Below are 26,680 nucleotides of genomic sequence, written 5' to 3'. Positions count from 1 at the left end.
AGTGCACGTGCACGTCCCCCCCTGCCCCCCTCGGCGACATGCCTTTTGAAGAGAACGTCGGCGCGCTGGGGAGCCCTCTGGGGTGCAGGGCCTGAAAGTTGGGGTCCGAGGGTCACAGGAAGTGGGTGGTGGGCGAAAAATGGCCGGCAGATGGAAAATGGGTGGCAGGTAGAAAAGGTGTGGTGTGTGGAAAGTGGCTGGTGGGTGGAAAGTGGGTGGCGGGTGGAAAATGGATTGCAGGTGGAATCTGACAGGCAGGTGTTGGCGAGGCTCCCGATGGTGCTCTCCAGGCTGTTGGAGGCACCGTCTTTGAGGCGTCGGAGAGACATTGCGCTTTCGAAATTTTTTTTTGTTTTGAAACGGATAACAAAGGATTGTAACCTTGAATGACGCAAAATGTGGACAATACGTTCTCTCTCTCTCTCTCTTATTTTGAGGATGGTGAATTTTATCTGATTATTGTATAGTGCAGGAAAAAATTCCAAACCCATCATATTTTTCGAGCTGACATGGAGATGTATATATTTTTCTGGAAACTTCTAGGTAGCAGAAAAAATGTCGCGGTTTTTCATAAATGTATAACACACAGTTTACAAATTACTTTTTCTTTAATTCATGTAAAATGATGAAACACATTTTTAGGCTTACAAATGATATGTTTTTCATTCCAATTTAAAATAATTTACAATCACAAGAGATTATTAACATTAAAACACCTCCTACTTCTCCAGACCATTATGCGGTTCTCAGCACTTTTAAATTCCAAAATAAATAACACCAACAATTCTTTCTCTCCATCTTTGCCAACGTTTCGAGTGGTAAATCTCACTCCTCAGGGCAACATGTTTATTTTCATCTATACAAAAATAGAAACAAAAATAATAAAAAAATGAAATCCAACAATTTCCAGTCAATTCTATTGCAACAACTATTACCTAAATAATAAGTCATGAGCACCAATTAATTGAAGAACCTCAAAGAAACTTACGCATTTAAATTCTCCTACTTATGTACGAAAAGTCCATCAATTTCTCCGAACCTCATCATAATATACAGTCAAGCAAAATAAAATCAAGGCCGTAACTGTCATCTTAACCTGTAAAATTCCAGTAATAAATAAAAAAATATTCTCGTGCCATTTTCTGTAACAATCTTAACCTACTTTGTCAAAGAAGGAAACCATTTTATACATTTCCCTCATCCACTCATTGGAAAACAAAAAAAAACAAAAAATATCACTTCTAAGTCATTATATGTATTTAAAAAACAAAAAATCTTTCATCAGTTAACCAGAAAGCACAACACAATAATCACAATAGTCAATATATCAATAATCATAATGGTCATATCATCCAAAAGGCTAATTTCTATACCTTAGCGTTTCCGCCTTAACCACGCCTACTATTGCACCCAGCCAATGGAGTCTTCCAATTTAAATTAGTCATACCTAATCCTTGTTGAATCTAATTAATGGGTCATACACCAACCCTTGCAAGACACCATTAGCTGGGTGTAATAGTAGGCGTGGGTAAGGCGGAAAAGCTGAGGTATAGAAATTAACCTTTTGGATGATGTGACGAAGTGGGTTCGTTTGTATCCTCGATGGGACGTGTGGGGGTAAACAACAACAATTAATGATTATCGATGCTCATATATACCGGTCGCTAGAGTAGAGGTTATGAATGAGATTACCGAATGATTTCCGAATGACAACGAGGAGTTCTGACTCACTTCACCATCACCGAGAAGTCATCCGGGACCGGAGGGAACCATCATCAGCCTGACAGAAAATAGATCACGACGACCAGAAGACGACCACTTGGCATTACCGGAAGAATTCAGATCTCCTGCGGACCCAAAATAATATCCCACAAGGGCGCAGCACGTTCCGGAGCTCACACAAACACACGCATGCAAACCGCCAATAGTATGGGTAATCGCTAAGGCCCATCTACAAGACAATCCTCTACACCGAAAAGACGTCACAGATAACTTGACCACCGGGGATACGCACCTGAGAGAATAGACGGCACCACCGGACAGCACGGGGCTGGCGAGATATGCAAATGAGGCCGGGATTGGCTAATATTTAAGTTCAGGGCCAATGTCAAGGCCCGAGAGAAATGGAGTGAGACAGTATGAGATTGAGAGGGCAATGACGATTTCCGCCTTCATCTTCACTTCCATCTCTACTGTGAATCGCTTTGCATCGCTTTAAGTTTCCCAATTTTTCGTATCTACAGAAGAAGATAATATTTTTTCAGAACGAATTTTTCCAGGACAGTCATTTTCAGAGAGTCTAAGTCTATCCTCAAAAATTACAGTGATATTGAACAATCTGATTATTATGCTACATATGACCTTGACAAAATGTTCTCCGATATCTTCCGGATTTTACAAATTGGCGATTTTCTCAGGTAAAGAAAATTGGAATAATTCCAAATGTTAATAATTATTATTGGAGTTTCTTCGAGGTCATATGCAGAAGAATATTCTTATAGATCACCATAATTCTCACGCTTGGAACTGATTTCGGAGCACCTGGAAATGACTGGCCTGGAGAAATACGTTCCAAAAGAGATATTTTCTTCTACTAAGAGTATGAAAAAGATATCAGCAATAACATTTTCTTGGAAGGAATAAATTTTTTTCTCAGTGTATTGTGTGGGTCCAATTAAGAAGCTTTTCATGTAAACTCGACAAAGGACGTGGGAACAAGGTTCTCCGGACCTTATCCGGAGGTTTTTGAGGCGACTGAGGGCAATTTCGAGGCGAAATAAAGGCGGCAAATATTCAGGCGAATTTCCAGGCGAATATTCTATTCATCGGGCAAACACGTGGCGAGGGACGGAGTCGAGGCATAATATTGGGTCAGGACGAGTGATTATAGTGAGCGTGCACATATAAAATATTGTCATTTGTGCGACGGGGTCATTAGCAAGTACGAGAGCATTTTGGCCCTCATTGAAGCTCCTGTCAGCTTCTCTGGCAGGGGGAATCTCATTGTGAACGGAGACTATCGACTCCATCTTGGTAAAACTGCATGGCCCTCGAGTCGGTGCTTGCCGGAGCAAAATATAATAATTTATTGTGAGCGTTACTAGCATCTAAGCTACAGATAATATTGCGGTATTATTAATGGGAATTATTATTTTATTTTCGTTTCCTTTGTATCGTTGTTCTCTGGAGGCGCAACGGAGAGAGACGACATATCACGGCTAGTATCGCGAGTAAGAGGGGTTGTGGCAGCCCAGGCGGTATCTATGGACCTGCTCACTGTCCATTTACCATTGAGAAATTAATAAATGAACAACTGAGTCTCTTCAGTGTTTTCCCGCATAGCAATTTAACAGATATCTTTGCTTCCTAATTCTTTTGGATTGTATCGAGTAGTGTGGACCGGAGTTTCCGGTATTTTGTATTATTATTATTATTATTATTATTATTTTTTTTTTTTTATTATTCTTCTTTCTTTCATTTTTCTTATTGAATGACAGCCTTATTTCATTTCTATTATTATTATTTTGGGTGACGACCCGCCAGTAGCAAAATCATTTGTTTTTCTGTTTATAAAATTAGTTGGGTTCCATTTTTTTAGAATACAGACTGTTCAGTAATTCGATAATCTTTCTCTTTACTGAATAATATCCTCTCCTCCAAAGATATAGAGTGAATAAATTAGATCAAGCACAAGCACACCGGACAACAAATAGGTAACGGTGTACATTGCACTGCGTGCGTCTGCATGGTGAAGAGTTCTCAGGAAAGTACAGTTTACGAATTATTTTCTTCATCATTTTTTACTGCAGTAACCGGAATAAATATATTTTGAATATTCGAGAGATTAAATAATTTACGTCAATTGTCACTTTTTGTCTCAACACATTTTAGAAATACCAGACAATGTCACAATGATATGACCATTATGATTATTAATATAGTGACTATTGTGATTATTGTGTTGTGCTGTCGCTATCTGGTTAATTGACGAAAATATTTTTGTATTTATTATATTACTGGAATTTTACATGTTAAGATGATAGTTATGGCCTTGATTTTGTTTTACTTGACTGTATATTATGATGAGGTTCGGAGAAATTGATGGATTTTTTGTAGATAAGTAGGAGAATTTAAATACGTAAGTTTCTTTGAGATCCTTGAATTAATTGGTGCTCATGATTTATTATTTAGGTAATAGTTGTTGCAATAGAATTGACTGGAAATTGTTGGATTTTAGTTTTTTATTATTTTTGTTTCTATTTTTGTATAGATGAAAATAAACATGTTGCCCTGAGGAGAAGTGAGATTTACCACTCGTAACGTTGGCAAAGGCAGAGAGAAAGAATTATTGGTGTTATTTATTTTGGAGTTTAAAAGTGCTGAGAACCGCATAATGGCCTGGAGAAGTAGGAGGTGTTTTACTGTTAATACAGGCGGTTGGAAACATAATTCAGTTACAAGAGATTATTATTATTATATACTCTTTAGTATGAGGACATTCGGTAAGCCCCTCCCGCAAAAGCATCCAAGTCGTAGCAGAAATAGAACATTTCACCAAATAATTGATACAAATATCCCAGATTCTGTTGAGGTATTGTACGGTGCAGTTCGTCCTTGGCCAGAAGGTAAATCTCAAAATTGTTGCGTATGCGATAGTGGAGTTCTTCAGTGGTTGGCAGCCTATTGTATTCCATATAATTCATGGAAACACTTGTGATCGCCCGGACCAGAGACTCCTTGTATTCTTTGAGTGGCGATGAGTCCAAAAAGTTTAACCACTGATCGATCCATATGGCTTTATTTTTTAATGTGGTAATGCTGGGACTCATTATAATGAGGGGTTGTCTTACACCAGCACGTACAAAAGCAACGCAGGGGTTATCATAGCTGCGATGAAATTTCACTTTGACATCGCCAAATTGCTTAGCAGGTACATTGTGGATGGCTTTCGGGTGAAACTTATCAGGGTGAAAGTAATCCGTAATGGTATCCAGATCTTTATAGAGGAGGCTCCATTCCTCTCGTGACATTGACAGCACGACGCGGTTGGGGCGTACGGCCATAAATTACACCGCAGGAATAAATTGACCGACAGGTAACTTGTAGATCGACACGAATTTGCTTCATCTCCGACTTATTGAGAGGTATAACTAGCCACAGCACCACCTGCTGTTCAACACCACTGCACACTTTTTCGTTGATATTTTCCATGATAAAAAAATGGATGAACGATATCGAATCGACAGAATGAAATGCACTATGAGTAGCTGCGTCTTATAGCGCCAAGCATAAGAGTGGGGTACGTTCAGACCCCCACCATTCACATAACCGTCCTATGCTAACCACACATTACCCTCACCGTAGGGAGTGCTGCGGCGTCGGAGTCACATTTCCCCCACTACCGTGGAATTGATATCGTACCTCCTTCTCTACCATGCTATCTCCTACCATTGTGAATGTTATTTTTTCAATGCGCGGAACGTCGATTTTTTTGTGGATCATTCGTGAAAAATATTTTTGACTATAAAAATGGATAAAATTTGGAGAGATTAAGACGACGAACTGTTCGATAAATATCTTGCAGATCGATCACCAAGTGAGAATTACAGGGAAAAACGAAAGCCTAGATTGCGTCAGAAACGCATATGTGCATATGTTGATAAATACACGGATGATGAAAAGTACATACAGCCGAAGAAACGAAAGATCATGGCGAAAAAAGAAAAATAATGAGAAAGAGAACAAACAATTCCAGATATGTAACCTACAAGATCTTTGGAACACTCTCTCACAACTTCATATTCTTTAGGATAGTCTCCAGTGACAAGTCTCCACCGTTTTTCATACCGAGCTCCGTGTGTTTTTTCATTTCGACAAAAAGAAAAAAAGTGTGAAAATAGTCGGATCAGTCATCACTGAAGTGGAGTGAACCTACCGGATGGTAAGTTTTTATTTATAATTTGAGTGATATTTTTTGTGTAAATCCTTGTTCGCTTTTTTGTATAAAAAAATGTTCATATAGTCTTCTTGTTCATAATTTTTTGGGTAGTTTTCTAGAATCCGATTCTCGTGCATTTTTTTTGTGAGAAAGAAATTTTTTTTTGTTTAAAAATTTTCAGCGACTGGCCACTGGTCATCTGAGGTGAGAGAGCAGATCAGCTGTGGGCAAAGCCATGCAAGATGCGAGCGAAACTAGTATGTGCAAGTGTGTATATGTGCGTGGGCCCGAGCAATAATTCGGTGCAAAACCGAACATTCTCCCCCGCCGTCAACAATCGCTGACACCTTTTTGCGCTGGTCTGTAACATAAAAAAAGACTAATCGAGTTCAGGACAATAATTTCTCGCGGAGCAACATCATCAGTGGAGTTCATCAGCGACGACCAACTGTGAGCGCTGCCAGAATCATTGGAGTCATAAATTCCGTCCAGTTTTGGTAGACTCACGCCCAATCCGAGCCAGTTGTCAAGGCGAGGGTTGTAAATCCTCGTCATGACCTGATCCGAAAATGGACTAACGATGAAATGAAAAGAGTAGAGGTGATTTCATATGGGACTGCGCGGCCAGGCCTTCCAGCCAAACATTCGACGCTGCACCATATCGCCGCTACACCCGGACCTCCAGTAACCAGCAAATCACCACGCATCGCCCCCGACAAACTGAAAATCGCCAAGGCGGAGTTCGAATAATTCAATGTTCGAAGAGCCCCTGGTCATCTCCGCTCCACTTGGTACTGAAAAAGTCAGGCGAATGGCGACCTTGTGGAGATTATAGACAATTGAACGCACGAACAATTCCGGATCGATATCCCGTTCGCGTTCTAGAAGACTTGACTGCTAATCTCGCTGGGAAAACAATCTTCTCGATGATCGACCCCGTACGCGCCTTTAATCAAATACCTGTGGCCATCGACGACGTAAACAAAGCAGCTGTCATCACACCACTTGGCCTTTTCGAATTCCCGTTCATGACGTTCGGGCTTCGGAATGCCGCACAAACATTTCAACGGTTTATCGACGATGTCACACGAGGCTTGGACGATTTCGCCTTTCCGTATATCGATGACACCCTCATCGCTTACAAGGACATCGAGGAACATTGTAGATACCTCCACACGCTCTATGAACGGCTCTCGAGATACGGTGTTGTAATTAACACCGCCAAGTGTCGTTTCGGCCCACCGGAGGTAGACTTCCTTGGCCATCGTATCTCGGCGCAGGGTAAGTTACCGCTCCCGTCGAAGGTACAGGCGATCGTCAATTTTCCCCGGCCAACATCCATTCGTAAAGTGCGTGAGTTCCTAGGTATGATCAGTTTTTATCGCAAATTTCTTGAAGATGCTGCAAGATTTCAGGCTCCTCTCCATGAATACACTCAGGGTGCTAATGTCAAAAACTCTCACTCCGTCGCCTGGACACCTGAGGGCGATACCGCTTTCACCCCCTGCAAGGAGGAGCTACGAAAAGTAATGTTACTGGTCTAGCCGGACATGACACTCCCGTGGGCGATCTTCACCGATGCTTCCGAATACGCCATCGGTGCAGTCCTGCAGCAACGACGAAGACAGCACTGGAAACCACTGGCATTTTGCAGCCAGAAAGTACAACCTGCGCTGAGGAAACACTGCCCTTATGATCGAGAGCTCCACGCCATCTACGCTACCGTGCGAAAGTTCCGCTACATTTTCGAGGCGAGGCACGTCACGATCTTCATAGATCATAAGCCGTTGCTTCACGCCTTCGCCCAGGATCCCGATACAGCCACGCCGTGGCAGTTCTACCGCCTGGATTTTATCAGCCAGTTTTCGACCGACATCGAGTACGTGGCCGGCAAGAACAACGTTGTCGCCGATGCGCTTTCTGCAATCGAGGCAATCTCTGCTGCTGTCTCTACGAATGAGCTCGCCGAAACTCAAGCCGCTGACGAGGAGCTCCAGCAACGTCTCCAGGATCAACATCATGACGCTCTCGCCCTACGACCTGTCAATGTTCCAGACTGCGCCACGCCTATCTATTGCGATGTGTCTGGCGATCTGATTCGCCATTTCGTTCCTGTGCCGTTGAGAACAAGAATTTTCGACGCTCTCCATAGCGTTAACCATCCTGGAGCACGAGCCTCAACGAAGCTGGTAACGTAGCGCTACGTCTGGCCCGACATCAACCGAGACTGCCATCTATGGGCCCGCGCGTGCATCGCTTGCCAACGAAATAAGGTATCTCGTCATGTTTCATCTCCTATTCAAGATTTTCCATGACGCACGCAGCGCTCCGAGCACATACACGTGGACATCATCGGACCATACGTTCCGTCCAGAGGGTATCGCAACTGCCTGACGATCATAGACCGTTTCACCAGGTTCCCAGAGGCGTTCTCCATCGAGAACACTGGAGCCAAGTGTGTCGCCCGAAGGCTCTTTTCTGGATGGATCTCCCGCTACGGAGTGCCGCTTCGAATTACAACCGACCAGGGGACACAGTTTGAGAGCCAGCTGTTCAACGCTTTCACTCGTCTTCTCGGTAGCAGACATATTTACACCACCACGTTCCATCCTCAGTCAAATGGAATGGTGGAACGTCTGCACCGTCATCTGAAGGACGCCATTCGCTGTCATGAAAGCGATTGGTAGGTATGCACACTGCCGATCGTCCTTCTCGGAATCCGCGCCGCCTGGAAAGTAGACCTCGGCGCAACTCCTGCCGACCTCGTCTTCGGAGAACCGCTCCGACTACCGGGGGAATTTCTTGCTCCCTCGCCACCACGCGGGCTACTATCTACCAATATCACCGATTGTCTGAGGAATCACTTCGCCGATCTCGCTCCTCAACCCGTCGCCCGTCATGGCCAAAGGAAGATTTTCGTCTTTAAGGAGCTCGCAAACTGCTCACACGTCCTCGTTGGTCGCGACGCTCCCCATCACGCCTTCACGTCCCCATACGAGGGGCCACACCAAGTAATATTGAGGCATGAGAAACATTTCGTCATTCGAATTAGAGGCGAAAATACCATAGTCTCCATCAACCGTCTCAAACCCGTTTTCTCGCTCCCAGACGACGAGCACAACAATGACGACGAAGCTAACGACGATTCCGACAACAGCAATACGACGCCGACTGCACCACCTTCACCGGAGTCACCGCAACCGGGAATATCTCGACGTTCGTCATCTTATCGCCCATCTAACACCGGCTCATCGACGTCATCAATTCAAAAGCGCGTCAGATTCGCTAAACGACATCAGCTGTTCTCGACAAATCGATATTATTGATTTTCTTTTGGCTTTATTTTGCTTTCTTTTCTTTTTCCGTAGAAGGGCAGTACTTGTGACGCGAGCCACAATAGATTAATTTCTTGAATTTATTTCGTAGCGTCTCGAATATTCCAAACGTGGGAATTCGAGACAAACATCATTCTATCCTTGTCCCTCACGAAATTTCAGGACAATTCTCGAACCTTCGATAAACGAAGGTATATAAACTCGTACGCTCCCCGGCGGAGGAGGTCAGTCTACTTTTGAGTACGCATGTAAACACTTGCCTTTCAATATACAGTTCCTGTCAACACCGAGTTATTATTTTTGATACCCGCACCAAACCGCCACATTTTTTTTATACACTGATCTGGTAAAAGTTCAACTCAGAACTGACTTCACAAAGTTCAATTGAAGAGTACAGTGATGAAGGTCTCTCGATGTATACTGAGCGAATTCTCAACGCGATGATCTCAATGTAAGTATAGTCAGGAGTCATGGAGGCATAAATTCCATCGATCTCCAAAAGACTTATTTCCAAACTGAGCTCGGTTCGATAATGAGGGGCGTAAATCCTCATCAAGGTCTTACATCTCGTTCGAGGAATGACGAAGTCATAGAGCTATCCGACTATTGAGCAGTTAAGTGATTCATTTTTCAATATCTACATAGAATATTGAATATCAAAATAAAGTTAGAGGGAAGAATAAGCGATCCATTTACCCTCCCCGCCGTCAGCAAGTCAGTGCTGACATACATTACCAGAAATACGATGATCTTGTCCGGAGGCAGTGTCTGCATGTTCAGTATGCGCGGGGCCAGAAAGTTGATGTTTCCATCCGAAGTCAGAAGGTTATTACTTCAGCTGATAGGAGGGGCTATAAGAGTTGATGAGACGAGGCTTCAGGGAGGCTAAGCTCTGAGCACCACGTTCGATCGATGTACCTGAAGAGACGTCAGACGGGCCGAATTGAAGTACTTCGGAGACCCTCAAACCTCATGGTGCTTGCGCAACACGTGCCAAGGTCATCTCGTCAACATCAACAAGTGGTTACCGACTGAACCGAAGACGAAGAATACTTGAATGTGTAGGTAACATCTATCCGCAGGGCAATACGACAAATCATTGAACTAGTCGATTTACTAGTAGATGATCAATTTCACATGAGGCTCCAATCCTTGATTGAGTCCTCGGTCTCCTCGATGGTCTAAATGGAGGCCTGCACACTGCTCGATTCAGAGGCGTTAGAGCTGATCGATTCAGAGGCGTTAATTTCGGTTGAGACGGACGTCTGAACGCTGATCGATTTGGATGCCTGAGTGTTCGAGGCAGAGACCTTGACATTGGTCTCTTCGAACGTCTGAACGCTGGACAAATCAGAGGGCTGAACGGTGGATGAGTCAGACGTCTGAATACTGGACGAATCGGAAGTCTGAACGCTGAATGAGCTGGACATCTCTGAACGCTGAACGCTGGGCGAATCAGTGGCCTTGACTTCTGCCGAAATGCAGGCTCCAACGTTGCCACCTGTGTGAGCATAGATCACGACAAATACGCTGGTCAACGGAGCAGAGGAATTCTGACGCTCACTTCCCGTATTGGTGAGAGGAGCTGTATGAGACACAGGACCACGTTGAGCTGAACGACGAGAGCGATCGAGATGCAACAGCGTATGATGCCTCTCTTGACAGTGGTTGCATTTACGGGTGGTTTGGTACACCCTGATACTGTGTCTCCCCATACAGCAGTAACAGAAGTAGAGCCGGTCGACGACTTCCTTCCTAGCGATGGACGTGAGATTCGTGAACGCATCACACGAGGCGATGTAATGATCCCCCTGGCAGAAGGAACAGGGGTATTGCAACTTCCTTGCCCTCTGTGATTTTTTAGAAGTGGACTGTATCTTGAGTACAGGGCTTACTGGGTGACCACTGTCCGCTGAAGCATTATCAATTGCTCGAGCTGAATGATCTTTCCAGAGTAAGCACTCGCATTTGACGATGGCACATCCGCAGGTCTATCGTGCATCCTTAGTTTCCTTATCGCAGTCTCCATTGAATTATCTGGACTGCACTTATCTAGGATATGAGAGAGAAGGACTTTGGCTGACGCAAATTGGGATACACCACGATCAAACACTCCGAACTTAATATATTCGGAATCAAACAGGTCCTTGACTTCAAGGCCTGAAGGGTTTGTGACATCTCTTCGTGAGTGATATCCAATTTGCTGAAATAATTCTTGAATAGAGCTTGGTTTTCACAAAGGGCAATGATGCATTCCCTCGAGGGATCCTCCTTCAAAAGATCCAAACTTAAATTTTCATTGAAGTTAGCGCGGGTCCTCTGGAGAGTAAGTATGGCATCAAGAGACGACATCATTGATTAAAAGAAGTATCCGTCGATCAAAAGCAGTGAACGATGTACAACGAGGAAAACAAACGAATCTCAAGCGAAAGCACAATAATAAGAATCAAGAACGAAGAGTAAATTCCAGACTTCCAAAAGACGAGCAGGGCAAAACGACCAAGAAAACCCGATAACGCCGCTCCTGATTAAAAACTATAATAATTTTTTTTCCTTTAGAAGGAGAAGCTCAACATACACTGGAAAATGGAAGCGCAAGTTCGATGATTCGAAAAACAAAGTTCTCAAAAGTAATGAATTCTCGGAAATAATTGCAAAGAAATTTCGAAATTCCAAAAAATAAATAAATCGCTGACGCAGGTCCATTAGTTCGCAGTCACGAGAAATCCAAATGAATCTCAGTAAAGGAGAAATAAAAAAAGTAAACTTCCCTTTAGAGAATGCTGGTCAATTCAAATTCACCGCCTGGTCAGTATCACAGATCCCTGATGCCGCGCAAGAAGATCCGGATGAGCACCGCCTCCAGCCGAATTCCATTTCCCGCCAACTAGATGTCGAGAAGCAGACGATGAGCACCACTGCTGAGACGCTGTCCGTTTTTCACTCTCGTTTAAATCACTAAAAAAAAACCGAGAAATATTCCACAAATCCGGCTCGAAGGACCAAAATGTTCGATGCCGAGTCTGAGATCTCTGGAATAAGCAAGCAATGAACGAGATGTAAATGGATTCTTTACGGAAGCGCCAGAGGGTCCGAAAATCACAACACGTGCACGCTGGTCAAACAGTCAGTTTAATTACAATAACGAGTGAATATTTATACGTGTTCAATTAATTATAATTATCGAGATAATCAAAAGAAATAGGGCGGGTCATAATATTATTGAGCAGTTCACAGAATTATCAATGCAGAGCAATAATACGCGGGACTCGAGAAGAATAATAGAGCAATTCGCAGAATGCAAAGTACACTGTATGATGGCCGAAATGCAAATGAGAGCGATTAAAAGACCGCAAGGTGGCAGGTGTCAATCATCGAAGATCCGAATGATCCGAATAATGATGACAAAACTTGGAATTTTCAAAAATTCATAATTTTTGAGTGGCGCATCCGATTTGAACGAATAAAAAAAGAAAATTTTTGTTTTTATTTGTACTTTGAGAAAAATACTCCAGAACTGTGAATTAGCTACTTCACTGATTTTTCAAGGAATTTTTACGTTTCAATTTTTTTCGTCTCTACGGCCTTCCGACATTCGATCGGAATAATTTTTTTCTGATAGAGAACGTCCATACATGATGTAAAAAAAATAGCTCATCATGGAAGAGACGACAATTGTGCCGGAAAAAAATTTTTTTTTCTGAAATTTTTCTGTTTTTTCGCCTTCTAGGGGAGCTGCCTAGTTTTTACCAAGAAATTGATATTCCAATCAATACTTTTGGTTAATATATCATAGAAAAGACATACACTACCATAGAAGAGAGAAACGGTGCGCCGGAGAAAATTGTTTCCTCTGAAATTTTTGCGTTTTTTCAACTTTTTTTATATTATTCAACAATAAAAATCACTCTAGAATACCTTTTTTTCAATTGTTCGAAGGTTACACAATAGGCAATATCAGAAATGATCTTTTCAGCACTATCAAGTAGAAAAAAATTGGAAAAATTGATTGAAAATGACTGTTTCGATGGCAATACACCTATAACATACGACCGGAATCCTCAAAGTTGTTCAAATTTCAATCGTAAAAATGCAGCATGCGTGACTTTATTATTAAATAACTAATAAATTTAAATTTGTTCAGTATATCACAATTTTTAGATAACCTTATGGGTTTTTTTTGTGTCTAAACCCTCCACAATGACTGTAGAAACCTAAGGGCGGATAGTAGACTTCTCTCTAGGTCGACATGTAGGAGCTCGAACCTCTCAATCTTCAAACAATATCAAACCAGATCTCCAGAAACTTCCCAATCCTGCACGGAAACCAAATTAATTGGACACTTCGATCCTAAAACCAATTCATCAAAAGGATCAAACAACTGAGATCACCACATTTCGTGTTACCCGAGGCCGCGTCGTGGACGCAGTGGTGCATCGGCCTCAAAGAAGAACCAATATACCCTACTCACCAAACACGAAACTCGGGATAATTTTTCGAAGATCATTTAATATTTTTCCACAGTGTGAATTACAATCGAGTACAACAACCAACACTCCATCTGCTCCCTCAGACACCAAACTCCGCTACACCTCCTAGTATCAATTTATAAATTTAACTAAAGTTGATATTGTGACACTTCAAATTTCTATCGACACCTAGGCAATCACACAGGTACCCGCTACTCTTCTCAAATAAACACGGTCCCTATCGATTGATTTTCAAGGTGGACACCACTGGTTTCAATCATTGGAGTATTAAATACTCCTTGATATTTTTCGAAAAATTAAACGTTTCATGTTTTTTGATTTCAGCATTATACATGATACATTACAATTTATTTTTTTAAAATTATTTCCGGTACAGTACTAGTCCATTCTTGGACCCAAATTTAATGTTAATAAACTATCCAAGATGGTGAAAATTTGCTCGACCCTATCTTGATATTTGAATACCCGTGTGAATATTTCTTTATTTAGTTTATCTTGGGTTCCTCTCCTTCCAACCCCGTATTTTTGCAAGTTGTTATTTGAATCTCTCCAGCATCTTTCCATATTCTGCGTATGGCAATTTCGGTTGTATGAATTAACAAATTGATATCTATGATTTACACACCTGTGGATATATCCTTTTTGGGTCAACCCTCGATAGCTTTTCCACCCATCAGTCACTATAGATGTTCCCTTTTTCACATATTTATCGATATAAAATTGTAGAGTTAATTTCGACCGATCCTGTACTGGCACTGTTATTACTTGCTTGCTGTCCCGATCGAATATTCCAAATATCCACTGGCCCTGTGCCTCTCTCCCTCGATTATATTTTCTCCCTCCTATTCTGGTCTCGTCAACTTCTACTGTCTTACCCCTCGCCCCTAAATTTTCTTTAAGACGTGCCTCAGACCACGCAGAAAATATTTTGTTTACTTTTTTGTGAGATTCCTCACCGTATTTTTGGTTATCCTATGTTCTTCAGCAAGTGTTTGAATTGTGATTTTGTTGCTAATAATATAATAGGAAATGATTTTAAATGCTTTTTCGAATGTTATTTTTAAATTTTCCAAAATAGTATTACTAAGAATACTATGTTGAGTATTGCATTGTTTCTTAATTAATTTGTAGTGTGAATCGTTAATGTGATGAACTTTCCTACATTTGAATTTAAGACTCCCCGAATCACGGATCATTTGTGCCCCACACTCATGACAATTAGCATGCGCCACTAAGACACCGCGTGAGATTAAGAATTGTAAAGTTCTTTCTCTGTCTAAAGTTAATAAAATCACATCTTCATATCTCATATTACTCCAAAACTATGATTGATTTTAAAAATATAAATCATTCCGAATCCAACGGTTATAAATATGTGTAAATTAAAGGGGAGTCACGTATCATGCACATTTACCGTTGTTTCCTCTGAGTTTTCTTTGGCAAAACCTCCTCATTGGCTGAGGCAGAATAGTGTTTTATCACCAATTGACTCCGTAGTCGTAGACTGAAACAATGATTCTTCTGAATAGCAGGAATTCCTTCAGCTTTATCGAATCTATGTTTCAATTCTGCTTTAATCTTACCGTGCTCGTCTTTCGTGAAGAAAAAAACGTCAATCCCATTGAAATGATTCTTAGCCCATTGGAACAGAGCATTTGGTGTGAGCATTGGTTTACCATCAACTGTTTGCAGGCTTTTGCGTCTAGCTTCTCTTTTCAAAACTGCTCCGACTTCATCGCATGCCCCTATGTCGTACGCGGTTGCGTGAAAGTGAGCCTCTGCGTCGATGCCGAAGTCAGCCTTATGATTCAAAAGATTAGCCATTTGGTAGTGATTTTTATAATGCTGAGCAGCGTCGTCTGTTACATAAATCATTTTTCGAACATCACCACAATTTTTCTTTACAGGCTCGATCAGAATTTTCTGTACCAAACAAACAGCAGTAGTATCATGGAGTAGACTGTCTGATAAGATAACTGAATTCTGATGTTGGATATCATCATCTTCAGGGTAGTAATACACCACCGGGTGGACTGTACACTGATCATTATTGTAATGAAAAGATTGAGTAGCATCTTAAGCAACAAAACAATAATTCTCAGCAAAATCTCAGTGGACAAGCACTTCTCCTTTATCCAAATTGTCTCTTCGTTGCTTCACAAAAATTGATTGCTCTAGAGCGATGAAGTGGTGGGGCTTTAGTACTTTCAATCGTTCAGCAAGTACATCAACGAATTCGTTTACCGGAAGTATCTGTGTTTGCAAGGTGCACCTGTCAGTACTTTGCCACAGCTTTGAAGGGGAGCCGTATTAGCTCACATGACAATTGATCAAGTCCAGGGCAATTCTTACATTCATCCAAATGACAGGTCGGCATGGGATTTTGACACATGATTCTGCTGAGATAATCTTTGTAATCTTTCATTGGGCATGGTGAATCCGTCGTTAGAACCCGGAGATTGATAGTATCTAACATCAGTTTACAATTTTGGTGGTACGTGCAAACACATACCACGTATGTGCCACTCGCTGCCGCCAATATACATTGCTCAGGTCTTGATTCTGCGAACTTAGTGAAACCAACTGCAGCCTCTGAGTGAGTGGCTTTGTACCCTCGATGGAAATTTCTCAAAATTTGCTTCTGTTCTACTCTTTTCTCTCCATTAATTTTAATCGATATCTTACCTTTCATCCCGGGCATAACCCGACTATTTTCTAGATAAAAACTTCGCACCTTTTGAACAGTTTTGGCTGGTAATGGATAACCAGTCCTTGCAGTTGGTGAAGCAAATACTCATTTCAATTCTCTGAACTTTTTTGCCTTCTCCGCCATGTATCTCGAAACACCAAATTCGAGCGCTATTTTTCGGGCACTCCATAATCGAGGAAGAATGGTTAGAATTTGCAGGCGCTCACCGTACGAGTCCAAATCGTTGAACTTTTCTTTCAAATCATTCAGGATTTCCTCTAATTCCAGTTCTCTGGGAGAACGATACCGTTTCGTTGATGGTGCACTATGGTCACTATTTGAATCCTCATCCATACTTAAATCGAAGAATCCATCTGAATCATGTGATGCATCGTGACTTGAAACGCTTTTATCATCAAGATGAAAAGATCGGCCTGATCTCAATGAACAGTCAATGATATGCAAGGTGGAATCATCAAATTCTGCTTCAGTCTTCGATACCTCTGGGGAAGAAATATCTTCTTGAAGATTTTGATTCTTCAGAATGCAAGTGGGAGGAAACGATGGTACGACATATGTTGGCACTTTTATTCGGCGCTGGCCGCAAATTTTTGCAGTCGATGGTAGGAAGGGATACTTCAAGTGTATTTCCCGTGAAATCGGACGTAAATTGGTTCCACAACGGCCTTTTTCACCTGGGCCTCGCATTGGATTTGCACATATATCACTACGGGGCATCCTACTGAATACAAACAAATTGATTCCACAAATCGCCTGGAAATATCTCTATCATGAATGTCAGAAATTTCTTACCTCAATTCAGAAGTGAAGATGAGAAAATGGGGATGAGTATACACAATGATGGCTCATTAATTTTGCTTAATGATAAAATTTTACTGATAAATAATACATTTAAGTAACATATTCAACAGTAAGTCACAACTAATAGCTTACAGTCTGATAAAGTTGAATCGATCGATGGATTCATTTTTTTATCCTTCTTTTGTTTCAAGTCTGAGTGATACAATCTGTTCATGCCACTGACTGGAATTTGAGCTTAATTTCTCTAAAATGTGAAATAATTGCCTGATCCACTGTTGACTGCATTATGATTAGAATTAAAATTAGATTTCCTCACTCTGATGTTACTTTATTTTTATTTTCTATCTATTGTTTCGTGTCGTATATATATTGCCATTGCAACAATTATTTTCAATGAATTTTTCCAATTTTTTTCTACTTGATAGTGCTGAAAAGATCATTTCTGATATTGCCCATTGCGTGACCCTTCGAACAATTGAAAGAAGTGATTCCAGAGTGATTGTTGTTGTTGAATATTTCAAAACTGTTGAAAAACTGCAAAAATTTCAGTAAACAAATTTTTTTCGAAGCACCGTTTCTCTCTTCTACGGNATCTAACATCAGTTTACAATTTTGGTGGTACGTGCAAACACATACCACGTATGTGCCACTCGCTGCCGCCAATATACATTGCTCAGGTCTTGATTCTGCGAACTTAGTGAAACCAACTGCAGCCTCTGAGTGAGTGGCTTTGTACCCTCGATGGAAATTTCTCAAANTTTCACATCATATATGGACGTCTTCTATCAGGAAAATATTATTCCGATCGAATACCCGAAGGCCCTAGAGACAAAAAAAAATCAGGCCCAGTCGCGCACTTCGCGCGCTCTCTCTTTGGGGTATGACTGATAGGGGTTGGCGGAAGTGGACCCCATTACGGGTCGAACCAATAACTTCCCGACCATTTGTTTTTTCTTTCATTGCTTTTTTGNATAATCGAGGAAGAATGGTTAGAATTTGCAGGCGCTCACCGTACGAGTCCAAATCGTTGAACTTTTCTTTCAAATCATTCAGGATTTCCTCTAATTCCAGTTCTCTGGGAGAACGATACCGTTTCGTTGATGGTGCACTATGGTCACTATTTGAATCCTCATCCATACTTAAATCGAAGAATCCATCTGAATCATGTGATGCATCGTGACTTGAAACGCTTTTATCATCAAGATGAAAAGATCGGCCTGATCTCAATGAACAGTCAATGATATGCAAGGTGGAATCATCAAATTCTGCTTCAGTCTTCGATACCTCTGGGGAAGAAATATCTTCTTGAAGATTTTGATTCTTCAGAATGCAAGTGGGAGGAAACGATGGTACGACATATGTTGGCACTTTTATTCGGCGCTGGCCGCAAATTTTTGCAGTCGATGGTAGGAAGGGATACTTCAAGTGTATTTCCCGTGAAATCGGACGTAAATTGGTTCCACAACGGCCTTTTTCACCTGGGCCTCGCATTGGATTTGCACATATATCACTACGGGGCATCCTACTGAATACAAACAAATTGATTCCACAAATCGCCTGGAAATATCTCTATCATGAATGTCAGAAATTTCTTACCTCAATTCAGAAGTGAAGATGAGAAAATGGGGATGAGTATACACAATGATGGCTCATTAATTTTGCTTAATGATAAAATTTTACTGATAAATAATACATTTAAGTAACATATTCAACAGTAAGTCACAACTAATAGCTTACAGTCTGATAAAGTTGAATCGATCGATGGATTCATTTTTTTATCCTTCTTTTGTTTCAAGTCTGAGTGATACAATCTGTTCATGCCACTGACTGGAATTTGAGCTTAATTTCTCTAAAATGTGAAATAATTGCCTGATCCACTGTTGACTGCATTATGATTAGAATTAAAATTAGATTTCCTCACTCTGATGTTACTTTATTTTTATTTTCTATCTATTGTTTCGTGTCGTATATATATTGCCATTGCAACAATTATTTTCAATGAATTTTTCCAATTTTTTTCTACTTGATAGTGCTGAAAAGATCATTTCTGATATTGCCCATTGCGTGACCCTTCGAACAATTGAAAGAAGTGATTCCAGAGTGATTGTTGTTGTTGAATATTTCAAAACTGTTGAAAAACTGCAAAAATTTCAGTAAACAAATTTTTTTCGAAGCACCGTTTCTCTCTTCTACGGTGGTGTATTTCTTTTCTATGATATATTAACCAAAAGTATTGATTGGAACATCAATTTCTTGGTAAAAACCAGGCCGCTCCCCTATAAAGCGAAAAAACACAAAAATTTCTGAAAAAAAAATTTTTTTCCGACCCAATTGTCGTTTCTTCTCTGATGGCGTATTTTTTTCACATCATATATGGACGTCTTCTATCAGGAAAATATTATTCCGATCGAATACCCGAAGGCCCTAGAGACAAAAAAAAATCAGGCCCAGTCGCGCACTTCGCGCGCTCTCTCTTTGGGGTATGACTGATAGGGGTTGGCGGAAGTGGACCCCATTACGGGTCGAACCAATAACTTCCCGACCATTTGTTTTTTCTTTCATTGCTTTTTTGTATTATGTATTTATTCAATCTTTTTCTCACATTTCTCCGGGGAAATACCCATAGAAGAAAAGTTTCTTCGCAGATTTAATAAACGCTCGGGTCATTCCACAGTGAATACAAAGCACGCTATATGCAACGCTAGTCAGTATCAGAAATATTCGGAAAACAGTTGGATAATTATTTCATGCGTTGCATGCGTTTAGCGTTGCATCCATTGTGGCTTTACCCTTAGGGTGATTTCGCAAAGAACGCATTTGCAAATTAAGTTAACTCAAACATCAATCAACTTTACTTGACCCACTTCAAAATTCTCCCAACTTCGAAGCTGATCCGCTTAGAATTTTCCAACTTCAAAGTTAACCCACTCTAAAATTTTCCAGCTTGCCGTTTTTTTTAATTGCAAAATTCGAAAGTTTTATTTCAAAAACTCAATCACTGAGGCGATTTCGCTCAAAATCCAATGAGAATCAAGTTATGTGAAGACGCATCGATTACACAACGTTGATGCAAATCCCATCCATTGTGATTTTTTCATTTACTATTTTCACTCATCTCTGCATAACGTCTAAAAAATTGTTTTTGGAAATTGTTGAAGATTATAATGGTACATAAAAAAACGCAATGAACGTTGTAAGGATATTTTCCCGGGTTGTTCACCCAGGAAAAATCCAAACTACTTTTTAGCCGTCTCTATCGCTCAATAGTCAGGCGCCAGCCGAACCTTCACGGGAGGTTCGACGAAAACCGGCCTCTGAGGCAAACTCGTCCACTCAGAGGACTTCTGTGGCCGGGCAAAGGGTTGCCCAGCTAGCATCAGTGTGACACGGTAGAGTGGGCGAGGTCCACCAGGGGTATCTTATGCCAAACGTCACCAGCCACTGTTTCAGGACATTAAGCCTCACGGCCTAATCACCCATGTAAAGTGAATTTACTCTCGTCCTGGCGGATTTTTCACTCTCTCAGTAGGCTTTCGCCGCCCGAGTATTTCGACTCGGGAGTGTCTTCAGAATTAGATGCGAATCAGCCGGGACTCCTCAGAGCCTGGGACGCCGAGAGGCTGATCCGACCAAAGTGGAACCCTGTTACCCACTTCACGACCACCCACACTCTCGGCCACCAGTTACCGCTTCGGTCATCGCACGTCACCGTCTCCGGGTACTCGAATGTCGGCACATGGTCGGGTCGACAGGAGGACGATCTCTACTCCAGACCCACGGGCCCATGCGCACGACATTTGTTTCGCCGAGCCGGATAAGGCCGGAAACAACAAAGTCGTCACTAAGAGTTCCGAAATAATTCTTCTTTCCGTTTGTGGGGGATGCAGGAGCATCCCGTTACCCTATCCCCACCAATCAACCCGACGGGATCCCGGGGGCACCAGTCCTCTCACCTGGCCGTTGGTCCCTAGTCTACTCTGACATAGCCTATGGAATCGCCCAGTTGGACAGCCTGTACGTCGGCCCCTTTTCCCCTAGCACATGCTGGGCGAATTCCAAAATAGCGATAGTCTAGTAACGTCCTCCAGACCTCCAGGGGTCGCGGTTTCACCCATAACCGCCATGCCTTAGGGCTTTCATCGGTTTGTCGCTCAGTTCATCGCGGCTTCCTTCTGCCGCCTCTAGATGTCGCCNGACGCATCGATTACACAACGTTGATGCAAATCCCATCCATTGTGATTTTTTCATTTACTATTTTCACTCATCTCTGCATAACGTCTAAAAAATTGTTTTTGGAAATTGTTGAAGATTATAATGGTACATAAAAAAACGCAATGAACGTTGTAAGGATATTTTCCCGGGTTGTTCACCCAGGAAAAATCCAAACTACTTTTTAGCCGTCTCTATCGCTCAATAGTCAGGTGGNCGCCTCATGTTTCAATTTTAGAGTTCACGTATCTTTTTAAGGGGATTTCAACCCGTAACGAGAAAATCTCGTTACAACGCTTATTCAATAAAAAAATTAAATGGTATTTGTTAGACGTCATGCAGAACCGCGTAAAATTAGTAAATTGAACCAGTCTTAGGTACACAGAGCTCCATCGATTATAATGGAGAGAAATCGATCCCATCGTTACTTTGAGAGAAATCGCCAAATTTGTAAAAAAATTGCATTTTTCGACGTTGATTTACTAGTTTTACTGCAATATCTAAAGAACCGTTGAGGCGATGTTCATCAGAATCTAATCCGTTCTAAGTTCCATGAAGATGCATTGATTACAAAAAAAAACATTGAATCGGATCGTTTGTTCGAGAGAGATCGTTGTGCAACATTTTGTTTACGTACATACATACACACACACACATACATCCGCCAATATGACTTATAAACGAATCCTTAAAACCATCAAGAACTCACGAGAGGGGATGCAAGCTGTTCGAGTTACCTCGGATTTCGAGCTCGGTTTCCTCAACGCGGTGGAGTCAGTTTTCCCGGGGTCGGAGATTCACGGATGTTTTTTCCACTTCGGTCAATGTGTGTATCGCCATGTGAGGGATTTGGGTTTCGTAAAAGATTATGGGAATGATGTTGACTTCAATTTACACGTGAGGATGCTAATAGCACTTGCTTTTGTGCCTGTTGTTGATGTTTATAAGGCGTTTGATACTCTACTCGCATCAGACTACTTTCAGGACAATAAAGGGTACTTGAAACCAATTGTTAAATACTATGCCGAGACATAGATTGGGAAGGCGCAAAGTAGAGGTCGTCGTTTGTCTGCGAAATTTGCCATCGAATATTGGATGTGTCATGATGCTGTGTTGCATGACACTCCTCGCACGAATAACTGTGTTGAAGGTTGGCACAACGCATTCAACTCGAGAATTAAAACTGCCCATGCAACTGTTGGGAAATTTATCAATGCTCTGAATGCAGAGCAAGTGGTGACGGATGGGATTTTGGAGCAGGAGAATGCTGGGATGGAAGCTGCTCAAAAGAAGAGGAAGAAGTACCGAGACTACGATGCTAGGTTGAAGAAGGTTGTGTCTGGCTACACTGATGACTGTGATGTTGTGGATTATCTGAGGGGGATTGCCCACAATATAAAATTGTGATTAATATGAGTAATGGAATTGAATTGTTGGTGAAGTTTTGTTTTTGCGATGCGTATTCTGTAATGATTTCTGTACGAACTATTTTTTTTTAACAAGCAAATAAAGTTAGGAACTATTTTTCGAGCGAATGTTTTGTTGAATTTATGCTGTGAGTAACTTGTTTGGTGTTGAATTACCTATGTGTTGAGTTTGTTTCGTGTTGAAATGCCGGGTGTTGAGTTTGGCTTATGTAGAGTTGCTGCGTGGTTAATTTGTGTGTTGAATTGGTTTTTTGTTAAATAGTCATGGAACCCTGAAATTGAATGAGTTCCTTTTTTACTAATTGTGTCTGATTTTCAATTATTTTGTCTGCAGAATACATGTGCATTTGACAGTATCATTCAAATATTAATTATAGCGTGCAGTATAGAAGATTTCTCCAATGATATCCTTCGTTCAAATACCCAAGAATTCAATTTGATTAAATACATTGTCGTAAATGATGAAGTTGATGAACAATACGTTCAGCAGTTGAGATTGAATATTTTTTGAACTAAGCAATTTTTCCAAAAAGAATTGAGATTCTGGTCTGATCTGGTAATTTTGAATGCAATAATGACAGTAGCAGAATTATGTCCCATAATTTTTAATCAAAATCCAAGTTATTCAATGACAGTGGAGTGTTCATTATGTGGTGATAGAGGAATTGATGAGATTATAATAGAACCCATTTTTGAAAAAATATATCATTATGGTCATCTTTATTGCCAACATTTTCAAAAAATATTAGATACGAACATACATAAAATTTTCAATAGACTTAATATTGGATGTACACAATGTATCACGAAAAGTGTATACACTTTCATAACCATCTTTTTATCAATTGTCCAGCGGATCATAAGTTTCGAGTTCCAATACGTGACTTCACGAAAACATTGAACGTGAACAATGATGTATTCATTGTAGCCAGAACTGTAAATTTTCATGACCCAGAAATCATTAACGAAAATATCTTTGGACATTATACAGCATGCATTGTAAAAGGAGAGAAATGGATCATTGCAGATGATTTATCTCCTCAGATAATTGTCGAAGTATCGTCATCCCATCAAATAAATCCTCATTTACGCATATATTATACGTAAAATGAAGAGTCACGGCACGGCCGAATTTTTGTACATCTTATATACATAACAGAAGTAATACTTCTGAAGAAATGCATAATGAGATATATAGATGTTGGGTTCTATGACAACGAACTGACTGAATTGGAATACCATGTCTCTTTGGAAGAACAAAAAAGTATCCCTTGAAAAAATTAATATTTAATCTTCGGTAGGTGGGTAGTATAGGACCCTTTATTTTAAATGGGTAATACCCCCTTTATTTTGATTATTATATGTTTATTTGATAAGTTTCATATTATTACGTTACTCGCATAGGTTCAGACCCGAGGGGTACCCATTAGGGAGTTAAAATTTCGATTTTTTCAAATTCACCATAAACCCCCCAGAAGGGCCCAAAACGGCACCCCCGCGAATGCACCACTCTCAGCGTTACCCAGGATTCACGTCGGGGACGTGGTGGCGCGGCGACTCCCACGAGAAGAACGCTACACCCCCCCCCCATTCCTAACGACAATCGACAATTCTATAGAATTGAGACGTCCGATCATCCTCCTATAATCATTTTAATAATTATAAATTTGAATCTCTAAAATTTATGCGAATGTCCTATTAGATATTTTTCACTATAAATTCCATTAAGGTTGTTTAGTGTCATTTATGGATATGTTGAACATATTCCATAATTTTTTCTTTTTCTCAATTCCTCAAACCGACCACTATTTATCCCGGAGAACTCTTCAAGCACTAACATCCACAGAGACACCCCGTCGAGCCCCCCCCCCTGTAGCGCCGCGCTACATCCGCACTGAGACGCGTATCGCACCGCTCTCATACACACACACCTGAGGAACACACGCACGTCTCAGGTGTCGCAATCGCTCCCGCGCTAGCAGAAATTAGTCGTCTGACTCATGCCACATGGTGGACATCTCTCCACCTCATCCTGTATATATTCATACTACCGACTCATCATCTGTACATACCGCATTCACGACAATACACTACATCTCTAGTTTTGCAAACTGTTGCCTTGCGTAGTTGATTCGTTATCTTCCCGAACAACCTCAACCTTGAATCCTACANATATTCATACTACCGACTCATCATCTGTACATACCGCATTCACGACAATACACTACATCTCTAGTTTTGCAAACTGTTGCCTTGCGTAGTTGATTCGTTATCTTCCCGAACAACCTCAACCTTGAATCCTACACCCCAGGAGCGACTGATAAATCAGAAAACCTCGAAACGATTAAGGAGAAAACATCGAGATAATGTGGAACAAAGCTTCAATTCGAACTTCGTCTTTGAATGTGCGACAAAACAAAAATTTGGAGATCTTTCTATGGATATTTTGACTGGTAATTCCATACCTGGAGATGGCGTCTTTAAGGTCTCTCCATACTCTTTCAATTTGTTGCTCCTGTTTTTTTGTTTGGGAATTCTTTCCTGTGGTTGACGGTTTGATGGTGGTATCTGTAGTTATTACGTCCAGAGTACCCTCGCCAACAGTCGGTCATAACCAAAGTTGTTGTTCGAATATGTTTGACTATATTCTTCTTCAGGGTGTAGAAATCACGCCTGGCAACAGGTACAATAAACGCCTTCTTTGTGTTTCTCTCGATGCCCCCAAACACCCATACTCCTTTGATATATCTGCCTCTATTGTATTTACGTGTGGCAATTTTCGTCTCGTCACATTCCACGATATTTCCCCTTCCCCCCAATGTAGCATTTCCCCTAGCTTTCGCCCAGCGAGCGACTACCATTTCAATGACCTTGATATATTTATTAATAGATTTTAAAGAAATTTATAAATGTGATTTTATGAATTTACGTTTAACTTTGTCAATAGAAAAATATATTGCAAACAACAGACACAATTTGCCTAGTGGGAGTCTAGAATCCGCAAAAATCGTACCGTCTCTTTGGCTCACCGAATTATCGCATTGTTGTATTAATGTTTTTTTATGAGGTCTTATAACTTTAAATTTGTTTCTACACGCGTATAATCCTTTGGAGTTGTCTGAACTCATCATTATCCCGCATTTATCACATAAAAATTCACTTTTTAGTATGTATTTATTTCTGAGATATTGTGATATTTCACTCTCACTCTCACAGATACGTGCAAATTGGAATAGCAACATGACACTTATCGTAGCGGATTAACAAGTGAGTTCAGTGGGCCGAGAGCGCGTCGTTCACTTTGACTGTTCCCCCCCTCCCTCACGGCAACTATCCGTAGTAGTTTGCAGATTTTTCGTTTTTCGTCTATATGGTTTCCGCGCATTTATTTTATCATTTTTGTTGTTCATTTTTCAAAATTAATAGTTCTATGCGAATAAAATTGTTAATTGTTCGGAGGGCGCTCTACTTCCTCCCTACCTAATCTTCAATCGTAAATGGATTAGAATGATTGAAAGAAGTAAGAATTGGTAATGACTTTCATAAAGAACATTTCAGATCAACTTCTTCAGTATAACATAATTCAACTCTCCGACGATAAAGGTTCACTACCACACACAAAGCTAAAGCACGGTAATTGGTAACCCCACTCCCGCTCATACCGTCAGGGATTGGAAGGACTTCCTCGTCAGAGGGTTGATTTTCTAAATTCCACAGGCATCAATCATGGAAAATCTACGTTCATCGAGATCACGTTATGAGCCCCAGAT

At 41.0% G+C, this 26,680-nt stretch overlaps 1 long non-coding RNA gene across 1 annotated transcript; it reads right to left on the bottom strand.

Moving 5' to 3' along the window:
• Nucleotides 1–666: 666 nt before the first annotated feature.
• Nucleotides 667–26,127, bottom strand: LOC107045298. Its single transcript, XR_001461424.1, has 3 exons — nucleotides 25,376–26,127; nucleotides 989–1,096; nucleotides 667–856 (listed from the first exon to the last, which is right to left on the bottom strand). It is a non-coding gene; the product is annotated as an uncharacterized LOC107045298 (long non-coding RNA).
• Nucleotides 26,128–26,680: the final 553 nt, after the last annotated feature.

This window comes from Diachasma alloeum, unplaced genomic scaffold (assembly GCF_001412515.2).
Source record: "Diachasma alloeum isolate Michigan unplaced genomic scaffold, Dall2.0 Dall_scaffold_00910, whole genome shotgun sequence".
Classification (NCBI taxonomy): Eukaryota; Metazoa; Arthropoda; class Insecta; order Hymenoptera; family Braconidae; genus Diachasma; species Diachasma alloeum.
This window is presented reverse-complemented; position numbering and strand designations above follow the sequence as displayed.